This window comes from Canis lupus, chromosome 5, assembly GCF_048164855.1.
Source record: "Canis lupus baileyi chromosome 5, mCanLup2.hap1, whole genome shotgun sequence".
NCBI lineage: Eukaryota > Metazoa > Chordata > Mammalia > Carnivora > Canidae > Canis > Canis lupus.
The window spans coordinates 30,967,631-30,979,338 of record NC_132842.1 but is presented as its reverse complement, the minus strand read 5'-3'; the positions used below and the strand labels follow the sequence as shown (position 1 = coordinate 30,979,338).

The following is an 11,708-nucleotide window of genomic DNA, read 5'->3' as shown; positions in this document are numbered from 1 at the left end:
GGTCTCCCACGCGGGGCTCTGCCCAGTGCTGCAGCCTCGCCGCCCTCTCCAGGATCTGCACTCGGTCACCCAACAGGTGAGGGGAGGGAGCACGGAGGGTTGCTCGGGACGGATAGGCCAGGGTGGAAGTGGCATCCATCCAATGGCCCCGGGGCATCTAGAAACCGGGGCAGGTGGAGCAGGAAATGTGGAAAATGAAATGTTTTGGAAAACCCTTGGTGTTGCTCCTGCCACGCCTCCCTGACGGAATTGTTGCCTTTAATGGAACAGCACATAAAAGCACTGAGCAGGGTCATGGCCCTGTAGTGGAGGCCAAAATGGCAGGTTTCCTTCTTTCTTTGCCTTGGGTGATAGTTTGGACTGGAAGGTTTCTAGAATGATCTCTGGATGTAAATGAGCCTCCGGTCTCTTTGTCTTTTTGAAGCACCTGCTCCAGAGGCTTTTGGAGGCACTAGCCAGGCATCAGAGGCCCAGGGGAGTCTGAGAGGTCACCCTAATTTGTCAGAACATTTGGAAATTTCTGCAGGAAGTACTATGACAGATGTGTGCCCCCACACCCACGTCCACACCCATCATCCACAAATACACTTTCTGTTCTGCTCCAAAAGAAGACCAATTCAGGATGACTAGGTTCTGAATTTCCTCAACGCATGTTAGAGAGGCTTAAGGAGTCTTTGGGGACAAAGCCACAGAATGGGGTGCCTCTGTCTGAGAAGGTGTGACTCAGGGTGGAGTCAGCTGTTCAGACAGGCTTCTGGAAGCAGGTGGGATGAGACAAATGGGAGGTGAGAGGCAGAGGCTCAGACTCTTCCCACCATCTCCCCATGCTCTCTTCCTGCCCTTCAGAGGCTTGTTGATGTACCAGGGGATGGGAGTGGAAGGAGAGGTGTTGGCCAGTGCCCCTGCATCTCGGGGGCTAGTCAAGCTGCTAGAGAAGATATAAGAATGAGGCTGGTGGGCTTACAGGGATTCAAACCAGCCCCCGGTGATAAAGGAAGCTGGACATCTGCAGACAAATCAGCAGCACAGAAGGAAAGGTGAAGCAGTGCAAGATCACTCTGGGCCCCCCCCCCACCAGTGTGCAAGAGCCCTTGGAGGGACCTCACCCCTAACACAGTACAAGATCCCTTGGGGGGCCCCCACCCCTACCACAGTGCAAGATCCATGGAAGGCCCCCAACCCTAACAGAGTGCAAGAGCCCTTGCCACCCCTAACACAATGCAAGATCTGTTGAAGGGATCCCCACCCTTACCACAGTGCAAGATCCGTTGAAGGGGCCCCCACCTCTACCACAGTGCAAGAGCCCTTGGAGGGCCCCCACCCCTACCCTGGCCAGTGTTTAGTCTTCTCAGAGTTTTCCCTCAAGGACCAATGGACCCTCTGTGAGATCATGAGTTGCTGGTTCCGGTATCCAATAGGAGCCCCAGTACTTTCTCACTTGGTCTGGGAGATTCTGTTGCTAATGTTGCTATTGGTTAAGGCAGCAGCAGACTGTAGCTGTTCAGTGGTGATGATCCTTCAGGATCGAGAAAAATCCCTTCTTCCCCTAGCTTATCAGCGCTCCATTAGGACACGCTATCTGCTCATCCCCGGACCTCTGTGCTCAGCAGAACTCCAGATCCCTCAGATACCTTCCCACATCTGCTCCTCTCTTCTCAGGCCCTCCGAGAAGTAGAGGAGCAAGGAAGACAATGCCATGAGAATCTATTCTTCTTTAGAAAGATTGCTTTCCCTTTGTGTCTTATGATTTGGAAGGAGAGAAGGTCTGGACTATCTTAAGCCTAAGAAAAGTGGCAGAACAGGGTGCCTCTGGTCATGGGAATCCAAGTATAGGGAGAACTAACTTCCCATGGGCGGTCTTTCCTCTCACATCTCCAGAAAAGCCATAAAATGGAAACACACACACACGTTCAAATCAAATCCAGACAAAAAGTCAAGGACTCTAATACAGCAGTTGGGGACATGCCAACCCATTTCTCACCTAGCTTCAGGGCACCATCTTATTTTGACAGTCATAGCAACTGGCTGTGGCTTCTGGCCCATGGCCAGGTATGCTGAAGGCCGAATTTCCAAAACTCTGTGATAAGCGCTCATTTCTAGGCTCAAATACTCCCACTGCATTTCCTTCTCCCTTTCTCCCATATTCACATCCTCTCCTTTTAAGACTCATATTTCATTTGAACCAAATTTCTCTTTCCTCCTTCATCATGTCACGGCAGCCTCCCTGCCCCAACCTTCTCTGAGGAATGGGCCCACAGGCAGGAGCTTGTACTCGTCATCCTTGATTAGTCAAAGTGGTGATGAGCTCAACTTCCCTCCACAGTCAGCATGAGTACTCCTTCAAGTTGTTTCTTCATAACTAGGACAACTCCATGACTGGTGAGCATTGAGTAGGGCGAGAAAATCATTCCCTGGGGGGCAGGAAATAGCTTATTTGCCTTTGGAGTTAACTCCTCCAGTTACAAAATGGCCAGTTCTCTAGGTCCCTGCACAGCAAAAAAAACCTATAATGCAAGATCATAAATCATACACCTTTTTTAAAAAAAATTACTGTATACTACCCATGGCAAAAACTACTCTGAAGTTTTTTCTCACACTTGTGATGACACACTGCTTTGGTGGGTGATGTTGCTCAAAAATAAAGCTAGCCATAAATACAAAACACACAAGCCTGAATCAAAGTCCTCTCACAGACCTTGCTATATCTTGTGAGAAATAAACACACAGCACATATTTCACTCCCCCAAAATAGCATCACAATATATATAAGCCAAAAATTATTCAGAAGGCACTGTTTTAAACAATTTCGGTTAAAGTAACCATCTAAATATTCACCTGGTGATAAGGGAAATACTACCTTGTTCAAAATTTGTATCTGTAAGTAATAGTTTTAAAAGAATCAGCTAATTAAAGAACATCAATAGTATTTTGTTCATAAGGTGTGAGGGAAGAACCCTCCTTTTCCAATATATGTGCATGTTTTATTTTGCTTTATGATATGAATCATACATGGGTATAGGAGGTGAAATCATACATGGGTATAGGAGGTGAAATCTCTCTTGAAAGGTGAGGTCGTTTGTAGTGTCATTCACCAGGTATGATGAGGTACATGGCTCGTGATCAGAGAACCATTCTAAACCCACTGATTTCACAGGTGTACACCTATGTAAAAACTCAGCAATCTGTATGGCTCTGCATACTTTACCATGTTGTAAAATATATAACATAAAAAATAGAATAAGTGATGGAGCGCCTGGGTGGCTCAGTTGGTTAAGCATCCAACTCTTGATTTGAGCTCAGGTCATGATCTCAGGGTCATGAGATCGAGCCCTGCAATGGGCTCCGGGCTCAGCATGAAGTTGGCTTGAGATTCTCTCTCTCCCTCTGCCCATCTCCCCACTCATGTGTATTCTCTCTCTCTCTCTCTCTCTCTCTCTCTCTCAAAATAAATAAATAAAATATTTTTTTAAAATAGAATAAGTGATTACAGGGAGTACAAAAGGTGAACTTCAGGTAGCATCTCCATTTCTCTTGGCTTTGACCATCGAGATGTTAAAATGCCTCCTGGAAGAGTAGGGAGAGCCTGGAAGGGTGAATTTGTGAAATCCGCCAGCGCGTAAGGGCTGGGCCATACATAGCTGGGTTAGTAAATCCTCGTTCATCTCAGACTTCACAAACGAATTTACCTTATGCTTTTTGCATTCCCTTCATTTATTTCCCTTAGTTCTCACTTGGTACTAGACAAGGGACAATCACTGTCATCGACAATAGCCGTGTTCTTTAAAGTCCCCAGGAACACTAAGTAGCGGGTACTAAACCGCTGTTCCTGGGGACACAGGGTTACTTCCTGCCATCTTCTGGTTGTCACATTCTCATCAACCAGTCAACGCACAACCTTATGTTGTGTGTTTCTGGTTAAAGACCTCTTGCTTGATATATCCTGAGTCATTAACATTGAACTCATGGCCATCAACACTCTAACTCCAGCCTGAGCGACGCTTCTCTAACCCACAGATTTGCCCTGGAAGGCACATCACATCTTCCAGCGCTCAGTTACACTATACATGCTGCAGCCCAGCACTTGGGGGCCATTTTATTTTATTTTTTTAATTTTTATTTATTTATGATAGTCACACACACAGAGAGAGAGAGAGAGAGAGAGGCAGAGACATAGGCAGAGGGAGAAGCAGGCTCCATGCACCGGGAGCCCGACGTGGGATTCGATCCTGGGGTCTCCAGGATCGCGCCCTGGGCCAAAGGCAGGCGCTAAACCGCTGCGCCACCCAGGGATCCCACTTGGGGGCCATTTTAATCAGCGAAATCACCAACAAAAAAATCACAAAAATGAGCAAAATGTGAGCCTATATAGGCTGTGAAAAGGACACTTGGTTACAGTAGAAGAGCTGAACGCAAGAAGGCAGAGCGTCAGCTCCTCTGGCCTCAACTGGGAAGGTGTGCCTGGGGCGAGTCAGATGTTTGCAGCTCTGCGCATCTTCATGAATGAGTTTGAAAGAGCTTTCGATGTTGATTTCAAGGTCACCAATGAATTTCAGCAAGTAGGCGAGTTCACAAATATGGAATCTGTGAATCATGAGGATCGACAGTCTATACCCATGCTTACCAAACTTGACTCCAGGTTAGAACCTTCTGGGGAGATCTTAAAGCCCTCAAGGCCTGGACTGGACTCCCAGACAATAAGAATTTCTAGGGTAGGAAACCAGGCATTTGTTTTGTTTTGTTTTGTTTTTTAACTTCCCCAAGTGGTTGCTAAGGTCAGGCATGTTTGAAAGGCAACAGTCTTTGCTTTGCCCCCGGGCCATGGCCTATTCATGCAGGCGAATCCATTCATCCCCCACTGAGGGGGACACGACTGTCCTTCTCAGTGTTCTTGGCCAGGACTGCCCACAGGATTGCCTTACAGCAGGGAGATAACCCACTGCTTAACTCTTCTGACATCCATCAAAATTCCTGCCTGTATTCATTTTTTTCATCACCCAGAACACCTTTAAGCTCCAAAACAAAAAGTCAAGTCCTTGTTACCCAGAGAAGCAGAGTGGTCAGAAAGAAAAGACCCAACACCTAAGCTTTGGAGAGGCCAAGATAATGGCAAAGCCCACCCCAGGCCACCCCCTTGTGTGACCTCTACTGGAGGATTCACCCCTCTGTGTTACAGACACTTCCTGAAGCAACTCTTCAGGCCTCCTGCCCCAGGGCATGTGAGCCTTCCTTCTAGATGACCAACTAACCAGAGACATTATGAAATGGCCAGGGGCTCAACGACCCAGGCACTACCTGGCCCCGTAGCCTGGACCTTCCCTGAGCTCGTTCTTGCTCCATTCCACCCCCAAAGGAGAGTGACGGCACTCAGCAAGCTTTCACGCTGCTGACCCCCACCCTGGGAGTATAAACCCTTGGAATCCATGGCTGTAAAATGACAGCCCTGGGAATGTAAGACTATAATTACACTCGGGGAATTCACATGATGTCAAGAGAACCCCCACAGTAGAAAAAGAAGTTGCAAGAAGCAGTTCAATGAGTCTTGCCCTAAAGAATGCCCTGGGCAGGTGACCACCAACATCACAATCTCCCACAAGCGGGGGTAGGTCAGGGGCTGGCGACCAAGGGCCACTGGAACTGCATTTCTGATGCATCTGGAAGGGAAAGGCGGGAGCAGGGAGCACCTGAGGGCATCACCAGAGCAGTGAAGGTGTGAGGCCCGCCCCTGGGTGTGGTCTGTGGCCAGGACCAAGATTTCACCACCGACAACCATTGCACGAGGGTCTTTGTAGGTGGGGGCCAATCGGGTCTGCTTCCAGGATGCAAAGGGAGGAACTGGACAAGGCAAAAGTCCCCTCGTCCTGTGGAAAGTCAGGTTTTCTCTTTTAATAGTAATTCTAAAATGCCCTTTGCCTTTGATCCCATCATTTCACTTTTTTTTTTTTTTTTAAGATTTTATTTATTTATTCCTGAAAGACACACGGAGAGAGGCAGAGACACAGGCAGGGGAGAAGCAGGCTCCTTGCAGGGATCTCGACGTAGAACTCGATCCCAGGACCCCGGGATCACCCCCTGAGCTGAAGGCAGAGGCTCAACCACGGAGCCACCCAGGCGCCCTCCTGCTTCATTTCACTTCTAATAAACTCTTCTTGGGAAATTATCAGAAATAAGGATCAAGTCATGTATCATGATATTCTTCTAGTATTGTTCATCCCAACCACGTGTTGAAAGAATCAAAATTTTCGACAGTGTGGGTAATGGTCAAAGAAATTACGACGTACACGGCCAATGAAAACATCTTCAGAAAACATTTTTAATGAACGCTCACAACTCAATGTTTATTTTGTAGGTTTTTTTATTTTTTAAGATTTTATTTATGTGTTTGAGAGACAGAGACACAGAGAGCAAGAGAGAGCATGAGCCAGGGGATGGGGAGGAGCGGCCCAAGATGGAGAAGCAGGGTCCCCGCTGAGCAGCGAGCCCTTCTCGGGACTCGATCCCAGGACCCCGGGATCCTGACCTGGGGGAAGGCAGACGCTTAACAGACTGAGCCACTCAGGGGCCCCTAAATGTTTTATTTCTTTTTTAAATGAAGATGTCAAACCATATATACTGCCCGTATGTTGTCGTGTGTGTTCAGAGTGAAGAGCCTATGGGAAGTGTATACTGTACCCCTGGGCTGAGATAATGGGTGCCCACTGGGTGCTGATGATTAGTGTTTTCCACATTTTTCACAATGAGCAGCTCTTCTTGTCTTGGCTAAGGTTTGTTCCAGAAAGTAGAGCCTAAGGCAGGGCCTGGGGGCAGGGGTTTATCTGGGATGAGCTTCTAGGGGTGGAGGGGGGCCCCCCACCAAGCGCCTAGTGGTGCAGGGGCTCCTGCTGCAGACGCCCTGGGGGAGAAGGAGACAGGACACAGAAAGGGGGAGGGGAAGACCCAAAGCAAGGAAGGGGGGGTGGGAAGGACAGAGGAAGGTGTTTGCATTTCCCTCCCGCTCACCCCTGCTTTGCTGGCATCACCAATGCCTGCGCATCAGCTCAGAGCTCTGCTTGCAGAGGGGACCCACCTCGGGGTGGCTCAGGCCCCCAGCGGCAGAGACCATCCTCCCCCTGGGCTCCCATTTCCCGCTGGCAGATGGGGCCGGCTCCTGGGCACCCCTAAAGGTGGGATGATAGGAAGGACTTCGCCGACGGTGACAGACCATCATTTCCATCACTTTGTTTTATTCTTGGGACCCTGTGTCGGGATTTCTCATCTCAAACCCTGGTTGGTGACCCTGCCATCTGGCTCTCCGGCCTGGCCTTCACAGCGACGGTGCCCGGGGCCCCCACGTTCTACTGTCATTTGGCAACAAGCTGACGGTAAAAATAGCCTCGTCCCAAAGCCGGCCTCTCCCGGACATCTGCAATCTCAGCCCATTGTCTGGTTCCCCCCGGCCCAGCGCACCCTTGATGGGGAGGAGACGGGCCCCGGACGGTGAGTGCAGCCCCCCAGCGCCCAGGGGGCCCTCCAGACTCCAGCCCCACGCTGGGGCTCCAGCCCTCTCGTAAGGGGCCCGAGGAGGATGACTTGGGATGGAAGCCAGACGGCTCCAGCTGGGCTGAACAGGCTCCTCCAGGGGGCTGGGCGCCCATCCCCTCGCTCCTGTCCTGAGCTGGGCGGTGGCTCTGCCTTGCTCGTCTCTGCACGCCCGGGGGACACTCGCCAACGTCAGGCTGGCGACTGCTGGGTTGCTCGAAGGAATCCCTGCAGTCTGTGCTCTGGAAGGCCCACCTTCCCTGGGTCTCTTCCCCGCCGCTCAAGACCTCACATTTGCCACGTTAAGATTGATCGCCAGCTTAAAAGCTTTTGGGAAACTTGGGCTATTGCAACTGGAACCCCGGGAAGATTTGCCAGGGAACCTGCAAACAAGCTGCTGGGCCACCGACGCTCCAGCTCTTCTCCCCTTTGGCCCCAAGGGACGCGTGCGAGGGACAGGCCTTCGTGTGGATGGAAGAGAGAGAAGTAAGAATAGGTGTGGGGGACGCCTGGGGGGCTCAGGGGTGAGCGGCCGCCTTCGGCTCAGGTCGTGACCCCAGGGTCCCGGGATCGAATCCTGCGTCAGGCTCCTTTCAGGAATGGAGCCTGCTTCTCCCTCTGCCTGTGTCTCTGCCTCTCTCTGTGTGTCTCTCGTGAATAAATAAATAAAATCTTAAAAAAAAAAGAAAGATAGGTGTGGAGCAGAACTCCCCACACGAGTTCTAGAAAAACCATTCTGCAAAAACTGCTGTGAATTCTGCTGCTCCTCGATGAGCTCATTTATTCATCTTAAACGAGGGTCATCGGCTTCGAAGGCCCCGCGTATCCTTTCAGGTGTTGTTACCTTGATCACAAATCTCCCCCAAAGGAGGGTTTCGTAGGAAACATTGCTCAGCAGGAGCCCACCCCAGACCCAGGGCGGAGCAGAGTGCTCCCTGGAGAAGCCAGCGTGGGGCGTGCATTCTCCAGCGGGTGGCTTCTTCCTGGTCTGTGGCCAGGACCGCCCGGGACCGACTCTGTTAGAAACACCGTTTCCAGGTCCCACCCTGAACCTCAGGGAACATCCTGGAGGCGGGAGCAGGAAAGGGTGTTTCTTAGATGCCCACCAGGTGATCTGGAGACGACTGTGTGCATCTTGGCCCAGGGCCGGGGAGACGGCATGAAGGCCTAGATGGAAAGAAGCACAGAGGGCGGAGGGGCTCGGCGGGCGGGGCTGGAGCATCTGGAAGCCCAGAATCAGGGGATATTCACAGGAAGGGCGCTGCCTGTCGGGGTCAGGCTCCACCCGGCTGATAATTTCTCCTGCCCTCTCTGGACCTGGGTGGGGGGCGGTGGCTGTGTGCTGTTAGAAGGGCTAAAGCCAAGGGGGGTGGGGACAGCGGGGTGCACAGCTGTGGCGTCCACCCGGCACCCTGCACAGCCAGGCCAGCCTCGGATGGGTGGGGAGCTGGGGGCTGCTGGGGGCACAGCTCAGTGTGGGCTCTGCTGGGCCTCAGGACCCGTCCCCTCTGGGCCGACAGCACCAAGAGGCCCTTTTGAGGGTAAGCCCCGGTGCCCAGGACCTTGTGATCTTTGTCAGCCTCTCCACTGCCTCGTCGGCCCCCCTGGGGCTGGGCCCTGCCCTGCTTTCTCAGGTGCCCTGAGCCTGGCGTCACCCAGGCCCACAAACAGCATGAGATCTCCTCCTGGGTTCACAGGGCTGGGGTGTCCGGCTGAGATGGGGGGCACGGTCCAGCCAGCTCCCTGCTCACGGGAGGTGCTCTGCGGGAGCTGGACGTGTGGGGTTGCGAACCCCTCTCCCCTTTCATGTGGGTCTGCTTTGGTTCCCATGTGTCGGGGTGGGCATACGTGCCGCTGTCACTATGAGCCAAACCACCTCCCCCCGCACCCCCTTCCCGCCCCCGCCTCCTCCTGCAAGCTCGGGATTGTCCTTGCCTCCTTCTGAGCCGGGGAGCGGGTGTCCATGAGGCGTCTGCCTCTACCAGCTATGGGATCTTGGAAAAACTGTTCAGCCTCTCGGAACTACAGGGCCAGAGGCTCCCGCGGAACCCATGACTCCAGAGATGAAGTTCTGGCCACGCTTCGCACTGTTGCATTTTTGTTCATGCATTTGCACAAACGCGTGTTTTGTGCCCTGTTTGCTAAGGCGGGCGGTGTGTTTGCTGGGTGGGAATGGGCACCCTCCGCGCCTGGAGGCTCAAACCAATTCCTGCCCGGCCCCAGGTGCTTCTCCGAGGGGACCCTGTGTTCATGAGCCACAGGCTCTGTCCTCACGTGGGTCACTGCAGCTGTCGCTCCTCGGGAGGCGGAGCTGGAGGGAAGGGCTCTTGGGACACATTCAACAGGTGTCAGTGAAGTGCCTACTGTGTGTCAGGTGCTGGGTTTAGAGTCTTCTTTAGGTGAACGGGGACAAGGCCAGGGAACCAAAGTCAGAGATACGGCATTTTAAAAAAATAAATCTGATATTTATTTTCATAATGCAGGGGATGCTTGCTGTGCCTGGGATGTTCCAAGCAGAGGCAGAGGAAATCCACCTGTGGCTGCGACTGGGCTCAAGGTCGCACAAGCTCTGTGGGACGCGGGCCCAAAGGGGGAGAGCGGCTCCTGCCTGCACGCGGGGGTGTGGGCACAGCTGCTCACATCTGGTGCCAGGCTGAGGCCCTGGGTCGCTCTTAACCGTCCAGCGGCTGCGTAATTGCAGTCTGAACAGCTGGTCCTGTTCCGGAGCCTGTACGCAGGTCCACTGCACGTCACCCTTCTCCCCTTGGGGCCATGACTTGGTTAAGGAGAGACGCCGGGCTTCTAAGTGGCTTCGAGCACCTGCCCTCCTTGTCTGGGTCAGCGGCTCCCCCAGCCCCACCCCGTTCCCTTATCTTTCCGGGAATCGGGTTGGAGCAGGAGAAGAGGTTCCTCAGAGGACAGCCACCCAGCCGGTGGGAGCGGGCCAGCTCCTTGCCTGGGGGGAGGCGGGCAGGACAGCAGTGGCCTTGGTGAGAGCAGTGGCCTTCACCGAGGATCCCCTCCTGGGCCGCCGGCCTCCCCAAGGCAGGAGGCACACTCTGAGGGTGTGCGTGGGCCCTTGCGTCCCTGTCATTGTCACCTTCGCATCCCAGTTGGCCTCTGGGCAAGTGCCACAAACTCTCTGGATTGGGCTGCTCCTCCCACAGCTCAGGGCCCTGAGGCCACAAGCTCAGCAGCCATTCCCCAGCCCAGGGGGGACCCGGGAAGAGCAACTCCAGGCCTCCTCGTGGGGAGGATTGTGGGCCTTTACGTGACCCAGAGCGCTCGCCCCCGTGGCCCTTCCGCCAGCAAAGTCTGGACCTGATTAGTTTTGCCGGCCCGGCCTGCATGACGGCAGGAGGGATTGAGATTTCAGGAGGCTGCACATGCCCCAGAGGACATGCAAATCACAGGCCACTGAGTCATCCGGCCGCCTGGCCTGACCACCATCACCTGACATCTCCGTTTCAACGAAGAACCCCAGGCCAGGCCCCCGTAGAAATGAGACACAAGGAAAGAGAAAGCATCCTGCAGACAAGTGAAGCTTCTCAGGAGAATAAATTGAGACGGGGGGATGTCACCCCAGGCCCCTTCCCAGTGAGGACTAGGAGCCAGGGCGCAGGACTCTCTCCCTGTCACTGCTGAGGCAGCGGGACGCATGACAGTGTGCAAGCAGGGGCAGCAGAGGGCTTGCAGGCCAGCGGGATATGGGGTATTTCAGTCCATGCGGTCCCCCCGGGTGGCACGAGGAATTAGCGGGTCCCACCCAGAGCCCGTGTGTGTCAGGACCTGGGCTCTGGGTATTCCGGGCTTTATTTCAGCAAGTGTCTACCACAGCCCCGGGAGTTGGGGAGTATCGAAGGGCCGGGCGGTTCCAGCAACCAGCCGATTCACTAGCCCATGAGTTTGCTCCCGCCAGCAAAGCCGGCCTCCGTGGTGCCCCAGAGGCCCCCATCGCCGGCTCGAAATGTGCCCCCCGCACCTGGAGCAGCAGCCCACATCCGTGTCCGGGCGCCCCGGCCTTGGTGGCCTTGGTGCCACCCGGGGGCCAGCCTGTGCCCTTCACCGCAGAGGAGCCCGCCCGGCCAGGCTCAGAGGGCAAGCCCGAGGAGGCTGGGGACAGCGCACAGCTGCTCCCTCCGCAGTAGCTGCCACACCGTGTTCCTCGCCCGATGAATATACCAGGAATCTCA

General features: G+C 53.7%; 1 long non-coding RNA gene across 1 annotated transcript; it reads right to left on the bottom strand.

Annotated features, from left to right (window-relative positions):
* Window positions 1–627: 627 nt before the first annotated feature.
* On the bottom strand, window positions 628–1,583 carry LOC140632919 (uncharacterized). The gene is made up of 2 exons (XR_012030566.1): window positions 1,253–1,583; window positions 628–928 (listed from the first exon to the last, which is right to left on the bottom strand). It is a non-coding gene; the product is annotated as an uncharacterized lncRNA (long non-coding RNA).
* Window positions 1,584–11,708: the final 10,125 nt, after the last annotated feature.